Raw genomic sequence first — 18,110 nt, 5'->3', positions numbered from 1 at the left:
CACAGGACAGAAATCTCAAGGTCCAAATCAGGAACAAAAGGAGAGAGAGCACGAGCAAGGAACTCAGGACCATGAGGGGTGCACCCACACACTGAGACAATGGGGATGTTCTATTGGGAACTCACCAAGGTCAGCTGACCTTTATCTGAAAAAGCCTGGGATAAAACCGGACTTGCTGAACATAGTGGACAATGAGGACTACTGAGAACTCAAGAACAATGGCAATGGGTTTTTGATCCTACTGCACGTACTGGCTTTGTGGGAGCCTAAGCAGTTTAGATGTTCACCTTACTAGACTTGGATGGAGGTGGGTGGTCCTTGGACTTCCCACAGGTCAGGGAACCCTGATTGCTCTTTGGGCTGAAGAAGAAGGGGGACTTGATTGGGGGAGGGGGAGGGAAATGGGAGGCGGTGGAGGGGAAGAGACAGAAATCTTTAATAAATAAATAAATTAAAAAAATAAAACAAATTATTTATTTTTATGTGTATTGGTGTTTTGCCTTCATGTATGTCTTGTGTGGGTGTCAGAAACCCTGAATTGGAGTTACAGACAGTTGCAAGCTACCATATGAGTGCTGGGAATTGAACCTGTGTCCTCTAAAAGAGCAGCCAGTACTCTTAACTTTTGAGCCATCTCTGCAACCCCGAGAGAGAAATCTTAATTCTTTAGCAACAAGAAAATAACCTATAGGAAGAAATTGCTTTGTTAAATAAAGAGAAAGATCTAAACCAAAAACTAAATCTTCTTTAAAAAAGAAAAAGAACCAGAGAAAAGAGAAAAGTATGTATTTTTAGTAAAAACTTGTAAAGTACAAGAAAATGACAGAAGTAAATCAGTGAATCAAATTTTAATTATTTGGGATGATCATGAAACTTGGTAAATTTTTATCTGGGAAAACTAAGGAAAAAATGAGATGACTCTTGGAATGAAAGAATTCTTTGATGAGCTTTCAGAACTAAGAAAGCACTAGAAGAAAATGTTGCTAGCATCAGTGTTTAAATAAAACAAGCAAATGAGAAACAAATGACCAGAACTAGCTTTAAAAGAAAAAGAAACTCTGCCTGTATTTAGAAGAGAAATATGATTCAGTTGGTATTCAACACTTTCTCTACAAATGAATATTTATAACTTTCCAGGCCTACATGTTTTTGCAATTCTATCAACTACTTGAAAAACTATCAGCATAATTCACAGACTCATTCACAGAATCAAAAGGAAGGAGCATGTTTATATTAGGTCTTTGCTATTAGTATTAGTCTGATACAAAAAAACATTAAAAATGAAAAGAAAAACAGACTATCCCTGAAGACAAGGCAACAGCTTGACTTAATATGGAGCTCAGTGGCTGTCTGCACCTCCCCAAATTAAATTCCAGTCTTTCTCCCTCCTCTTTCTCTCCCCCACCCCATCCCTTTGCACACACACTGAAGACAAGGAAATGATAGATAAACAACTCCTGAAAAACAACTAACGATTAAATTACAAGTAAGATTTATTCTAGGAAATTCCTATCACCTTAATACATTAAAATCTTATGGTACTACTACATTAACAACAAAATAAAGGTACAACATGAGCAATTGCAACATTTCATAAAAGCACACTAAAAAGTAAAACTCCCTGATACAGTAAATAAACAGAGAAGTAAATGAGACATTGTGTTTCTTATTATGCATTGTAACCTAAGCCTTTTAATGGCATGCGTGGGTATTGGTGTGTGTGTGTGTGTGTGTGTGTGTGTGTGTGTGTGTGCATGTGTGTGTGTGTGCATGTGTGTGTGGGTGTACTGGTCTCTGTGTGTGAGCATGTGTGTGTGTGTGTGTGTGTGTGTGTGTGTGTGTGTGTATTGGTCTGTGTGTGTGCGCATGTGTGTGTGTGTACTGGTCTATGTGTGTGTGTGTGTACTGGTCTCTGTGTGTGAGCAATTGTGTGTGGGTGTACTGGTCTGTGTGCGTGTGTGTGTGTGTATGTGCATGTGGGGGGTATTGGTGTGTGTGTGTGTGTGTGTGTGTGTGTGTGTGTGTGTGTGTGATTCACCAAAGTAGAAAGGGGAATAAAAAGGAAGGAAGAGTTAGTTCTTAAGGAAAGAGAGACAAGGTAGTGTAGGGAGGGGAGTAGTGGGATATATATTTCAGGTCACCCAGCCAGGTGCTATTCCTTAAGAAGAAAGGACAAGCAAGAGTAGACAGTAGGGATGGAGAAGACAGTAGGGGAAAACGAGGAATAAGATGATAAAATGTGTCAATGTTTGACAATATCATAATGAAGTGCACTACTTCGTATGCTAATTCAAATGAAGTTTTCTTTGAGTCTAATTGCTAAAGAACACGTGTTTTTAGGTACTGGTTCTCTGGCCCACTTCTTCTGTCGGAGTATGGTCCAATGGCTGGGTATATTATCACACTAATAGGAACATTGGTTAGAGATGTTTAGTTCGAGTGCCTATGTGAAGAAAGCCCCAGCAATTACAAAATTTTCTAAGAAGTTACTAAAAATCAAAAGTTGATCAGGTCCAGGCTAACTCTTATGAGCCCTCAAAAGTATTTAAAAGCTAATGACTGCACTGGAAGAGATTAAGACTTTTCTTTCTCAATTCAAAATATTGCAGATTTTTGCCACATACAGAAGTTATCAAAATGTTGAAGGAACAGAAAGTGTTAGGGAGGATTTTTTGTACAGTTAACTAGCAACACATGGATATTTTTCTGGATTTTATATTTTCTTTAGCTTTTTTTTGGAATTTGACAGTTTTGTATTTTTATTCTAAGTAAGAGTCACTTTTGTACTTTTCTTGGCACTTACTATCGTGTCTCTTGTGCCTTATTTAAGAAAATCAAATAGCAATAGCGTTAACCTCTTAAATTATAAGTTTGTCCTCAACTAGCATATAAAAGTATTCAGTAACATGAGCTATTTTATTGGATAAATTATTCATTAATATTTTTATGCTAAGTGTCTAGGTCAGTCTACCGTGTTTTAGGTGCCACATACACAAGATTAGTCTCACAGCCATAAAAATGGAAACATCTGGTTCTATGGTTTTCAAAACTGAATACTTCATAATGTCATTTTACATTCAGAAAATTATTTGTGGTTAATAACAAAGATAAGGGGCTTCACTAGGAGCCCTGAGGTCAAAAAAGGAAACTCAACATACGCCATCTTTGTTGGATGCACAAAGCAGGCCAGTGTTCTGAAGTCTTCCCTGTCAGGCTAGTGTTCTATAGATGACTCTGCTTCAATATTTACTTATTTATTTATTTTTCAAGACAGGTTTCTCTGTGCAACAGTCTTAGCTGTCCTGGAACTAGCTCTTGTAAACCAGACTGGCCTCGAATTCACAAAGATCCACCTGCCTCTGTCCCCCAAGTGCTGGGATTTAAGGTGTGCACCACTACCACCTGATCTGTTTCAATATTTAAAATATTTCACAATATAGTTTTGAAATGGACTCACAATGTAATTGTCTCATAATATAGTTATGAAATAGGCTGCCAATATCTTGTTCTCATGAATTCCAAACGACTGTTTGAAAAAAAATTCATCAAGTAAGCTAAATAACAAAAGCAAGATTCTTCTATCTATTTACCTATTTTGTAAATTTTCTAACTTTAATATTTTTTACTTCTTGGAAAAATGTAACTGCAATATTCTTGGGCCTGAAGTACATATAAATATACCTACTTACATTTCTTTGAGCCATGTCTTGATTTGGTAGACCTGCTATCATTTGTTGTAATCAATATTACTGTATTTACCTTAATGGGATCCTTACATTTAGTTATTTTTCATTATGAAAATAGTAAAAGGAAGCATTCTTACAAAAGTACACCTCTCTTGTACTGGTACAGTGATGAGTGTCAGGAGAGGTCAGGTTGGAACAAGCATTGAATTCAAATTTTACAAAGACAGAGACAGAAAAAAAACAGATAAAGAGAGGGATAGAGAGAAAGATAGAGATGCAGAAATAGAGACAGGTAGAAATAGAGGGAAAAAGACAGAGATAGAGACAGTCAGAAAGAGAAAGATAGAGGGTGGAGAGAAAAAGAGATAAAAGGACCAAGAATCATAATCTTTGTAATATTACATTCATCACTCAAGATACAATAATTAACACATAGAAAATGTTTCTGTGCTATGTATAATAGAAACTTTTATCTACCATAAGAAATTGGTCTGCTGAGAATGTTCAAAGCTAGTTAGAGCTTTTACTTTACCAAAGACCAATGGAAAAAAAAAACCAAAAATTTAGCTAAGCCATCTAGGTTCTCTAATAACTGAGCTTTTAAAATCTGTCTAATAATTTGGGCCATCTATCCATAGAATCATGGTTCATAGTTGTGTGTAAAATCCCACTTCAGGAAAATCATAAATCATACTAAATGAAATGCTTGCTAAATACTAGTTAAAATGTAATTTTCAGAAGCTGGTTATTATTTTAACAATCACAGCCTTGCACTCAAGTGTTTCTGAGAAACAGAGTGAACTGACAAACCTCAAAGTCTTTGGCTGAATTCTGACTTCTAGACAGGCAAGCACAGGTCTTTCAGAGTCTAGGAAAGAACAAAGTATATGGTTTTTTTTAAAATATCTAATGGCACAGCCAACAGACAGGATGAATATAAAAGGAGTAGAGATTGAAAGGGCCAGCACAATAGCTGTTGGGGAAGAATAAGTGTTCAGTCTAAGCTGTCTAAAATAAGTATTCCCCATATCAATGCAGTAAAGACTGTCCTCTCTCTCTCTCCTCTCCCCTCCTCCTTTCTTCCCTTCCTTTATCTTTTACAGCACTAAGCTCTAGATACAATTTAACTAATTTTCAAACCTGTCCTAAGAAATTCAAGAAAAAACAAAGTAAGAAGCATAATAAAATTCTAATTGCATAAAAATCAATCAAAAACATGTTGAGGAAAAATTTCATTTCACGAATAATAAAAGCAGACTTGTAATTATTAAAGATAGTATTTGGTTCTAATACTAATTTATCTTGACAGTTTTAATTGGTTGGTGAATTTAAATTTTGCCCAAATATCTATTAAAAATCTAAATTCATTATTTAAAAAAAATTAGCAAGACTCTAACATAGCAGGTTCATTTGATCTATTAGAGCCATAGCCTTACAAATAGTTGAAGGTCATTGTGTTCTGTCCACCCTCAGAGTCTAGTCATTGTTGTCCCAAAGCCCCTGATATGTGCCAACATCAGTGCCATTGCTCAGTGACCATTCAAGAACTCACCAGTCCCAGCACCTGGTGATGAGCCCATCAAACACAGATCTCACTATGGATCTCGTGATAAACACCGGACCAAGCCCCCACATCACTCCAGAAAAAACTGGGTCTTTGAATTGCCTGGTAAATATTTGCAAATAATAATTTCAATCATGCTAAATATAAAATACCATACAAAATTTAAAGGAATTTAGTTCTTTTTGTTTTAACTTATTTCCTATGTGCATATATGTACTTTTAGGCGTATGTATGCACATGCCAATACATGGGCGTATAAGCCAGAGTAAAACTTGCAGGAATTGGTTCTCATCTTTTACTGTATCTGTCTTCATGGCTGATTTCAGGCCTTTAGGCTTGGTAGCCAATGACACGGCAAGCTGAGTCATGTCATTCCCTTGGCCTCCCGAAAGAAAAGTGAATGTGATTCAAAAGAAAGCATATAAATAAATAAAGAAATACTATGGAGGAATCAAAAGGGAAATTTATAAGAAAAAAGTGTCACTATTACCAAAAAGACTAAAATAGAAATCTCAGAGTTTAAAGGTATAGAAATGGAAGTAAAAAAAATTTCAGTAGAGTGCTTCAAATGTAGGCTTGATTATATTAAACTAAACAAAGAAAAACAAAGTAACCAAAAGCATGAACTTAAACATAAGAGTTTAAAAAATATCTGAGTATTTTAAAAAATAGCTGAAGAAATAAAATGAAAAATTTCAAAAGTGAGAGAGGACAGGACCTATAGAATGCAACTTTGGAAATAATATACATGCAACTTTTAGGTAAATAGGGGATAAGAAGAGGGGCAGAGGTTATTTAAGGAAATCATAATGTAAGGTTCCTAAATCTTGGGAAAGATGTAGACATTTTGGTCTATGAGACTTAAATGGGGTTAAGAAAGATCAAGTCAAAATGAATATTTTAACTAAATTGTAAAAAGGGAAAGCAAAAGGGAACTTTCTGCATATAAAGATATTTAATAAGGCTACCAGTGTATTTCTTAACAGAATCTTTGCAGGTGAGATGTGTGTATAATAGTGTGCTAAAAGAAAAATAAAACAAAAGAAAACTACCAGTCAAGATACTAAACCTAACTAAGATGCCCTTTCATAATAAAGGAGAGATAATGATATTTCTGAAAAACTAAAATTTACAAAATCTCCTTATAAGGAATTTTAAAGGAAGTTCTTAAAATTGAGATGAAAGAAACAGTATAATAACATTAAAACACATGAAAGTATAAACTCAGTGATAAAGACAAATGTGTATTAGAATCCAGAATTATTCTATAATAGTATCATGTAAACTACATTATTTAAATTTTAAATGGTAAAATCAAAAGTATCAAAGTAACTAAAGCTGTATTACCATTAGTGTATATGCAACATAGACAGGTTCGAATATAACATCATAATGCAAAACATGAGTGGAGAAATAAGTGCAGTTTTATGTAATTAAAACAAAGTTCAAAATGGTGTTTTACAGAATATAAAATATATGTAAGTTTCATGGTAACCACGAGGGCATCTAACAGGTACACAATGATAAAGAGAATCAAAGAACACAAACACATTTTTTTTAAAAAAAAAAGTTTGAACATACTTGGGGGAAAACTTCTATACTAGTGATTTCCTGTATGTAATAGTTTGTATATTCCAGAGTCATTGTCCGAAAGGGGTTCTCTGATACTCTTCCACAAAGATCACAGGCTATTACCAAGGCAATGGTTAGCCTTCACAACCTGATAGTAAGGTTCTTTTTGCTGAAGAGATCACTGACTTATGTCATTAACACAGAAAAGTCAAGCTTTACCTAATGTGAAGCTTTACTCCCACTCCTACTGACTACTGTTCTTAGTACTGAAAGATACTCTGCATACCAGAGAAGAAAGATAGTGATCAATATCACCCAGCTATAAACTCTGCTGTCTACAACAACAACCTGCCTGTATTATATCATAGTGCAATAATGGTGCAAGTGTTATGGGTGCAACCAACCAGTTTTAAAACTTTGGTGTAAAGCTTATTCCATGAGATGAAGCACATACCCGACAGTGCTAAAATGACCAAGAACTTGAGACTAAAATGCTATGGCCTAAAGAAAAAACATGTGTGTGCTGCCATAGTCTCTGAGTTACCATGTGCCTCATTCCTGTTGTGTCTGGAAGACACTGTTTCCTTGGAGCCCTTTATCACTCCTGGCTCTTACAATCATTCCATTTCCTCTCATTCTGCTAATAGAACACAGAAATAAAATGACTCCTAATGACATACTTCCATAATCATATATCATTGTCTCACTGAACCCACATCAGAGAAGCTTCTTGCAATGGATGGGAATTAGAACAATAACTGGGAAATATGCAGAAAGTGAGAGACTTTGGAGCACTCAGTTCTAAATGGGATATCTTGGTCAAATCCCTACCTCAAGTTTCATGGATCTATTCATAAGAGGAAGGAGGAAGTGGAAAGATTGTACGAGCCAGAGGTGATAGGTGACTCCAAGGAAAGAGTGTCTTCCAGACACAGCAGGATTGATGTACATATAAACTCAAACAGACAGAGCTTGTGGCAGTATGCACAAGGCATGCACAGGTTCACATCAGTTGGGGTCCCAGTATTAAGAGGGGAAAGTGGATATAACTAACCAAGAAACTGTCTACAGTGAATACCTGTGGCTTTTTTTTCAATTATTCTTTTAAGAAATGCATTCAGTTTAAATTAGTCCCTGATTTGACATTATGGAAATATTGATCCTATGAACTCAAATGCTTCTAGAATCAAGCAGGCCAAAAAATAATCATGTTTAATTATTTCTATGCTTCAATAAAATATAGACAACTACAAATACCATTGAGCTTTGAAATAAAGAAGCACTTCCACAAAGACATTCATCCCTAACTTCTGAACTGTGGGATTCGGGTGGGCAATAGCTTACTGTCAGGCTTTGTGTACAAATGTGAATCTAAATACATTGTGCTAGCATTCCAAAATTTGGTTTTAGACTTTTTCACCAGAAAATTTAAAGTTGCAGAAATTTCTGCCTAAAATAATTCCCTGGAATAGAGTTTGGAAAGCAGATTTAGCTGCTAGGAAAAAAATGTTCCACGTTGCCAACTGAAACAGAAACGGTTATTTAAAAACAAAAAGCGGATACTTGCAAATGCCCTTTCTGAATTGTACAGCTTAGCACAGCCAAGCAAACCTCCAAATTCTGAATGGATTGTGAAAAATAAATTTGTTTCAGTAATGCAGATTGAGCATTATTCTGTGAGATAGACAGTTCAGCAATCTTTTCATTAGAAAATCTATTTCAGCCATTCTTGAATTGCATGAAAATTTCCAGTTTATTTGAAATATGTCCTGGGATGTTGAGACATTTGAATAACACTTTTTTTTAAGGGGAGACTACACTGCTGAATGCAGTATGAGTATTAGGAGCCATCTTCTGCTAGAATTCAAAGGGAATGCCTTGCCACTTTTGGCAAAGGTAGAGCAAGTACTTCCAACATTCAGCCACAGACTAGAAGCCCAGGTTTGGGGAGCTGGGATGCTGTGAACTAATAAGAAGGATATTTATTTGTCCATGTTACCCGATACAGAGTTCCTAATTCCCTGTCACTTTTTTAGTGATAGGGAAATTTTTATTTTTCACTCTCCATAGGTCTGAAGTCAGAACCAGTTAGCAGAAGGACCACTAACTGGCATGCAGCTTGGAACTGCCCTATCATCCTCCAGACAGTAGGCTGGGGATGGATTTGCACTTCATCATGCTCCTGTGGTAACACTGCCATAAAAAACCCTCAACAGGGTTCTGTAGAATTCTCATGTTTCTGGGCAAATGACAATCCTTGGAGAGTAGCATGGTCATCCATAGAAGCGATAGCCTCTCCCCATAGGCCTGCCTTGTGCTTCTTTGTATCTAAATATTCATCTTCATCTTCTATAATAAATATGTGTAGAAATATGAGTGGTGGCAGAAAAGTAATAGAGCTCAAGGAGGGTTTGTGGGAACCCTAACTTATGTTTGTGGGTTAGAACTTGTGATTGTTCCCTGCAGTTTATGAAATCTTGTGAGATTGAGTCATAAAAAGATGGGGCCTATCTCTAAGTCCAGGTAATTAGTGTCAGTAAAATAAAGTGTGGATTCTCCCTGGTCAATGTCTTTTAGAAGGTTGTTATGTGGTAGAAGAACCCATATACATCAATTTTGCCAAATATATTATTATTTAAATACTTTTTTAAGATTGCATTATGATCACACGTGTGATTCTCACTTCTCTTTCCTCCATTCAGCTTCTTCAATCACCCTGTTGCTTTCTCTCAAATTCATGACATCTTTTTTTAATTGTTTTACATATAAATATATATAGTACTATATACTATATATTCATAAATCAATATACATTACCAAATATATATCACAAATTACATTTCTACAGCTTGCTCATTAATATGGTGTTAGTGGTACACAATTGATCTCAGAGCCAACCACTTGGTACTAGATTGTAAATCAGAGTTCTTATGCCTGAGAACTGTGATCACTTCTCTCAGTATTGCCCACTGGCCTTTGGTTCTTCAGCTGAGATTGCAGTAAGGTCAGAGAATGACTTTGTCTCTTGTAGGAAAAGGAGCATAGAAAATGTTCCCCTACCGCTCAACTTGCCCAAACATTGAGGAAAGCCTACCTACAAGCACAGAAAATGAAAATAGATCCAGGTTTCTGATCAAGAGGAAGCTGGTCTGTTGCTATTCGGGCACAGACAGGGAAGGTCTGCATTCCGTGCACAGTAAGCAAATGCAGGGCTCATTTTGGCTGCATGATGCTGCGGAGCAGACACTGCCCTCAGGACAGGAAAAGCTTTTTTTTTTTCCATGTTTCTCATTTCTCCTTCTTCTTCTCTCTTATTGCTGTTCTCACTCATGGAAGGACAGTAATATCAAGAATGTCCCTTTCAAGGCTCAGAGGCCCAGAGAACAGTAAGACAGAAACTGGACAAGGAGACTTACCAAGTCTGCCTGTCCCCAGCCACAGTCCCAGTGCAAACAACTGCGTGAAGGACAAAATGGCAGACCTTCATGTGGCTCGGCAAGCAAAGGTGGAACAGGGACATTGAAAAAAATATGTATTAGCACTGAATGGCTTCTGTCCACCACCAGAAGCATTTTCATCTTGTGGCTCATCCATGGTGAGTAAATCAACAAAAAATGCCATGCCCAGCTCAACTGCAGACTGGGTTAACACCAAAAACTAAAACCCTGTCTTTAACAAACACTCTTTGGAAATGAAAGAGCAGGCCACAGACTAGGAAAGAAGATTTTCTCATTATATATCTGATAAAGGACTTACTTTCAGATATGAAGGACAATTACATTATAAGAGGTCAAAGATAATCCACAAAAATGGGCCTCAACCATGGACACTTCATCAACAAACATTATTAATGACTAATAAACACAATATCAATAGCAGAATTAAAAATCTAACTACAATGTAAAACTATGCATTTACAAAGTGGGTTAAATTAAAAAGTGTTGCTAAGGTGGTGAAATTGCTGAAAATGCCTATATTGCTCATAAAAATTTAAAACAAGTTAATTGATTTCGGAAAAGCTTGTCATTTTCCTCAAAAGTCACATAAGTAATCAGCAAGGCAACCATTCCATTTCCACACATTTCACCATGAAAACCCCAAACAAATGTTTACACTGATGGTGTGCAAATACTCAAAGCAACGGTTTCCTAATAGTATAAGCATGAATCAAACCAAATGTTTATGAAGTAACAGATTGTGGATGGTTCTTATAATGTAATATTGCTCAACAATTATAAGATAGGAAGTGACATGAATTAATATGGAGAATTAGGGCTAAGAAAGAAGTACACATTCTCCAAAAGGAAAAGTATACTGAAAGGAAGATCTGATGCACTCAGAGTTTGACTCAAAACAGACACACCAAACGACTTTTCAGAATGTTGGACACAGAAGGGTTTTTGTTTTGATTTGATCTATTTTGTTTTGACCTTCTCATAGTAGTTTTCATAATGGGTGCCTTTCAACTTAAAGGAGGTTAATATTATTAAATGCATATCGTGCTTTATCCAGCATGTGGGCTTAAGACTTGTGGATGAACCCAGGTAAGGATCTATTCTCTCTTTCCTGTATTTAAAGGGTAAAGGGAGGATTATATTGAGCATTTAAATAACATAAAAGCAAGAACTGAATAGTGAATACTTCTTGGACTGCTATAATTGAAGACCCCAGGTTCTGTATATATCCTCCCAATGTCCCTATATTATAAACCCATGTCACTAGTAGAAATACAATTACATTAAAATCATTATCCCTGCAGTGTTGAGGATCACTATGTGCACCATATAAATAATAAAGTCATGAGACTGATCTCGAAGAGGGTTCCTGCATGTTGGTACGACACTGGCTAGGTCAGGATGGCAGACGCCACTGGCTGTTTTAGCAGTAGAGAGAAACTGGAGGCTTCCCAGACAGCAGTGAGGATGAGGGAAATGCAATCAGGAAAGCTGCTTTTAGAAAGCCAGACATGAAGAATTCTCCCAGAAGCTGCCACCAGTAACCAGAGCTGACTGAAATACCAAAGGAGCCACGATTCCAAACTTGGAGTTGCTGTCAGTGTTCACCCCTGCTGTCTTCAGCCTCAACAAGATGCCCTTCTTGTGCTGAGAACTGTGGCTTTCACTTCTGCTCATGTGTTCATTTCTGGTTGGAGGGATCTAGCAGAAATCCTCCTGGCAGGCTGAATTCTTATTTTTCAACTTCAGCTGCATACAGCTGTGTCTAGTGACAGGAAATGCTGAAGTGGTTTTGAGAATTTCAACAGTATCTGGATCCTTGACATTTTGCCCAGTTTTATTTCCGTGTTGTCTGTGGTGTAGATCATAACTTCGAAAATAAAATATTTGGTCTTACTAGTTCTCAAAAAGTTGATCAGACCTGGGAGTTTAGATCAAAATATCTGCAATTTTAATATTATTTACTCAGGATACCAAATATATGTTTGTCTGAACCATAGTAATAGAAATATGACTTCCAATCTGGGCCAGGCTCTAGGTTAAACAGGTTGTGTGTACCAACTAATTTTGTCTATACATTTATCAAAGGATTCAGGTCTCATCTTCTCCTTTCTTTAGTGGAGATGACCATATACAAGTTTTGAAAAATTCTTCTGAAGTATTAATTTGGAAATGAAGCGAAGTCTCAGTAATTGAGATGAATAATCTTAAAACACTTTCCCACATGTTCATCCAGTATTCATACTTAGTTAGTTCTGAATATAGAACAAAATTATACATCACCTTATAACCATATCAGAGAGAACTGAATAGTTCTGGTGTGGTGACATGTGCCCTGTTCCATAAGAGCTAACAAGAAAGGCTCACATGCACTTCTAGGACATGCCAGTCCTTCTCTGTGCTTTAAATACATTGATTCCATTATCATTCCTGCCTTTTAAAGACAGAAAAACTGGAATTAAGAAGTGGATTCGCTCTCTCAAAGTCACATATACTGAAACTGCGTGGTTTTGATTTGAGAAACCAGATAGTCTGACTCAAGATATGTTTTATAATAGTTGGTTCTATTATCATTTATCTAAGATCAATTTTGAATTTTTGAAGCCCATCGAATCATTATAAAGCCATGCTTGTAATTTCTCCTTGAATTTGTTTCTGATCAATGGCAATAAGAAGAAAAATCCAACATTAAGGTAACTTGTTACTAGCAAATGTTGCCCTGGGCCTTGCCAAAGGATCAGGGAGTTGCAATTGGAATTCTAGGTATCAGCCAATCATAAGGGAATCCTCTGATAGGTCAGTCTTGTTTAGGCAAGACGACGTGCCTACACACCCCGGAATGTCTTTTGTTTCTGCTGTGCCTTTACATATTTGCTGCAGCTCTTTCTCTGACATCTAGCATGGTGTGAGTGGACATGGGGAGATCTCCACTGCCTGTGATATAATGTTTTTATCTCTTGGAAATATCCTGTTCTACTGGGCTTGTTTACCTGCAGATTGTCAAGAAGATAACCCACTAAGCTGCACTGTCTAATGTGATAATAATGATAGCTTATACAGAGTTTTGATGATATGTTTCACAGCCATGGTGCAGCTCCTTAGTATATATTTCATACTAGTTTGAAATATGGGATTTGAAGAATGGAATCTCAAAAACCACATCCCCACATGTGCTAGCTACATGAAAACCGTATGTGATATAATGACATAGGAGTAGGGGCTGAAAGTAAAGAGTAGTAAATATGTACCAAGCAAACATTAATTGAAGGAAGTGTCTACTGTGCCAGATGAAGTATATTTAATAACAAAGGCACCCATCAGAGATACAAGATGTACATCACTTGCAAGTAAATATATCAAGCTGACAGGAAGACAAAGAAGATACCATATGTCATGAAAAACTCTAAAATTTATCAAACTAACTCATGTTATCAACTAAATATGTAACATATCAATGCAAAATGCTATTTCAATACATTTTCTTTTAAATGATTTATTTACTTTAATCTCTGTGTGTGTGTGTGAGTGTGTGTGTGTGTGTGTGTGTGTGTGTTGGCATATGGACGTTTGAGTAGAGCTGTCTGCAGAGCCCAGAAGAGGGGACTGAATCCCCTGCAGTTAGAATTAGTTAGCAACAGCACTCTTTTAAGTCCTGGAAACTGAACTTGGGTCCTCTACAAGAGCAGTCTGTGCTATTAACTGAAAAGGAATTTTTAGGCTTTCACTGTGAGCATAACAATAGAAAATAACTATAAATACATTATTTCCCCACCTGAGATTGATATTTGTTGGTTTGGTTGGTATTTCTGTTTGTTTTATTTTGTTTTGTTAAGAATTTTTTGTTTTGGTGAGAGATTTTTTTGTTTATTTTATTTTTTTTTAGTTGCAAAAAAAAAAATTTCTGCCTCCTCCCTGTTTCCCATTTCCCTCCCCCTCCTCACACAATCTCCCCCTCCCCCCCCACTCTATTCCCCCTCCCTCTAGAGAATGAAGAGCAGTCCAGATTCCCTGCCCTGCGGGAAGTCCAAGGTCCTCCCACTTCTATCCAGGACCAGGAAGGTGAGCATCCAAACAGGCTACGCTCCCACAAAGCCAGTTCATGTATTAGAATCGAAACCTAGAGACAGAGACCCAAATTGTTTTGGTGTTTTTGAGACAAGTCTCGCTATGTAGCCCTTGGCATACTGGAACTTACCATGTTCACCAGAATAGTCTCAAAATTACATAAATCTACATGACTCTGCTTCTGAGTACTGTAGATCTACAAAACAAACAAAAACAACAGAAACAAACAGTACAAACACAGTGAACTGATTCACGGACCAACCAGGAAGTCAGCATTGTCCTGCTCTTCTCGTCTACCCCTCTTTCATAAAGTTCCTTCAGATGGTGGAGCAGTTGATCTAGATGGGCCACTCACAGATGAGCACTCCACGTCAATAGAGACTGTGGGTGGGGCACCCCAGGACCCGTGGTCTCCCACCCTTCCACTAGGTTTATAGTAACAGGCATCAAATCCCTCATGTGCAGCAGTCCTTACATCCATCCAGAAAGTTGCTGGTTATCCTCATAAATGTCATCCGTCTGTTACACCACTGGCTACAACTTGCCAGCAGATCAGTCTTGCAGCATGCAGAGTACAGTGACAGCAGCCCGAGTGGCACCTTCTGGCACTATGTAAATTACTGAGCATAAGAGCATTTTCTGGTTGTTTGAAGTTGACTTCTCTATGCTCTGCACTTACAGTGAGTGGAATCTTCAGCAATAGGCCTTACCATCTAGTTATGATGGGGAACTCTGAACAATGGCAGCCGCATTTGTTGCTGTAGATGCCTCTGTAGCCTTCCTGACCAATAACTTGGTAGAGTGGTGTAGTGGTTTGAGTGTGAATATACCCCTTGCTCATGAGAGCATATGTTTCAATATTTGATCCCCAATAAGAACAACTGTTTAGGAAGAATTAAAAGGTATAGATTTGTTATAGAAGGTGTGTCATTGGGGTAAAGCTTTGAGGTTTCAAAAAACCATGTCTTTTCCAGGTAACTCATTTTACCTCTTGCTTATGGATCATGTCATAAGCTCTTAGCTACAACCATAGCATTATGTCTGCCTGCCTATTGCCATGGTTCCTGCCATGAGGGTCATGGACTCACCCTTGGAAACTTTAAGTCCCCAATAAACTCTTCTGTAAGTGCCTTCCTTGGTCATGGTGTTTTGTCACAGCAATAGAAGAATAACTTGGACAGGCAATTTCCCACACCTGGCCCTCAGATTTGTATTTAACAACTTGTATTTTCCAGGGCAGAACTGGCCATCCACTCAGGGTATCTGTTTAAACTCCCTTGAAGCATATATATATACATTTATTCATACATATGCATGTATGCATATAAGTTAATATGTACATATTTATGTACATACATATACATGTACATGACTAGTGGATTTCTGTAAAACTTCTTTATATATTCTTAGTTGTGGCTAAGTGCTCTAGTATCTCCTCTACTCATCTCTCTACACTCACTGAAGCTTTTAACACAGTTTATATTCTCATCTCCCTTCATGCTACGTGCGTTTTACCATTCCTGCAATTGAAGTTTTTTACTGGTTTCCATGTAGCTTTTTCTTGCAGCCTTCACTTTGGTTAAGCCTCCCACCACATTTCCCCATTCTCCTTCGTGCTTGAACATTTCTGCTTCCAGTATTCCCCAGCCCCCACCCCCATTTAAATTTTACCTGTATTTTATTATCTCCTCCCTTAGTGTCCCATTTCTACTTTCCAGGCTTCCATGTGTTACTCCACATTAAACCACCAAAACCAAAAGATTTGAAGCAGGATCCACATGAGCGGGAGGAAACAAGGCTTTTGTCTTTCTGATCTCGATGATTTCACTCAATATGATCCTCACAGTTCCATCCATTTATCTGCACATTTTAGGGTTTCATTTTTTTCATACAGCTTAATAAAAACATCTTGTACACATAAGATTTACCGTATTTATTTATCATTTGATGAATACAGTGGTGGGTTCCATTTCCTAGCTCTTGTGAACTAAGATACTAATGAGCATGGATGCACAAGTGTCTTTGTGATAGGAGACAAAGTCTTGGGCATATGCCCAGAAGGGATGCAGTTGGATAATGTCATAGTTATATTATCAGAATTTTAAGAAACTTCCAGACTGATTCCTGGAACCACTATAGTTTGTACTCCTATAAATAATATATAAGAACCCCTCTTTTGTGGAGATTCTGTTTGCCATTATCACTCTTGCTTCCTACACTAAGGTATTCCTCTACAGAAAGACCACAGCCATGCCTGGAAATTAAAGAATACACCCTATTTTATGCTGAGCACATTCTTAAAGTCTCCACACATGTATAATAACTAAATGATTGTAAACAGTGGTTCTCAAGCTTCAATGTGGAGTTGCAGTCTGGAAGGCTTAGTAAAATTCAGATGTCTACGTTCTGATGCTATATGCTTGAGTCAGTAGGTACATTAGGCAGGCATAGACTAACAAAACCACAAGTGTGCATAAATCACTGTTTTTCAACCATCCTAATGCTGTGACACTTTAACACAATTTCTCATGTGTGTTGACCCCAACCATAAAATTATTTTTGTTGCTATTTTATAGCTGTAACATTGCTACTTTTAGGAGTCGCATGTGACTTGGGAGCATGACCCACAGGTGGAGAATTGCTAGTGTAAATGCTTGAAATGGAGATTTATTTCATTGACTTAGTGGAGAGGGCTGGTAGTTCAGCAATGGCCAGAGGCATTATGGAGAGAGAAAGGATCCTGTAGCTGTTTAGTTTCTAAGCTATATGCCTTATCAAGCAATTCCAACACAGAGACCTTGAAGGCCCCTGAAGATTCACTGATAAGGATTCAATGGTAGACTGTAAAAGAGACTGCATTGCTAAGTCAACAGAGGATGATGGCAGCACCACACAGGCAGTAGATGCACTCACTCAGGAGGAGAGGGAGCCAAACAGGCAGCATTGTGTCTTCCTTCTGTTCTTTATATATGGACTGCATACTGGAGGCTTTACCCACTGTAAGGTAGGACTTCATTCCCCGTTTTTGGTTAATCTTTTCTGGAAACATCCTCTAAGACATAACCATTGTGGTGTTAAATTCATTCAAATGGACAATGAAGGCTAGACCCCACTGTAAATCTGAATGGATCATGAAAATTCTTATCTTCAATAACCTTCCAAGGGAAAACCACTGACATGCTACATCAGGAAGTCATTAGTGGCTGGAAGATGTCACTTTAAATTTATTAATCACCAGATGAGAGTGTCCAGTGTCTCAATTGCCTCTCACATTTAAAAAGATAGAAAGTAGAAAGAAAAATGTTGCTGTGTGATAATCATCTGTTTCATACAGAATGCCAACAAGTATAGTCACGAGACATTGTTGGCTTATAAGAGGGGGGTTGGATATTGTAGGCAATATTGGGCAAATATGAAGAAAGTAACTTAAAGAGCAATGCAAAAACAAAGAGCATAATTTAAAAAAAATAACAGCCTAGTTATATATTATTGAAAAAATAAGATTATAGAAGATTAAGTTAAATGGAAAATTAACTATAATGTCCAATGTAGAAAAGAAATCAACTCATCCTTTATATAAACCTGGAAATATACATTTAAAAAACTTACATTTGAAAGACCCCCCCCCCCCCCCCCCCCCCCCGCCCAGCTTGTTAAATGACTTAGCACCGGTAACGCCATTTTACAAGGCTTGTACTGAATATTCAGGGTTTGAACAAAGGGCAGTTTAAAAACTGCCAAAAGTAGCTAGAGACACCTGTGGCTGGG

Source organism: Microtus oregoni, unplaced genomic scaffold (assembly GCF_018167655.1).
Source record: "Microtus oregoni isolate MIOR12 unplaced genomic scaffold, Mior012 000017F_ref0000208, whole genome shotgun sequence".
NCBI lineage: Eukaryota > Metazoa > Chordata > Mammalia > Rodentia > Cricetidae > Microtus > Microtus oregoni.
The sequence above is the reverse complement of the archived record's forward strand: the minus strand, read 5'-3'. Positions refer to the sequence as shown.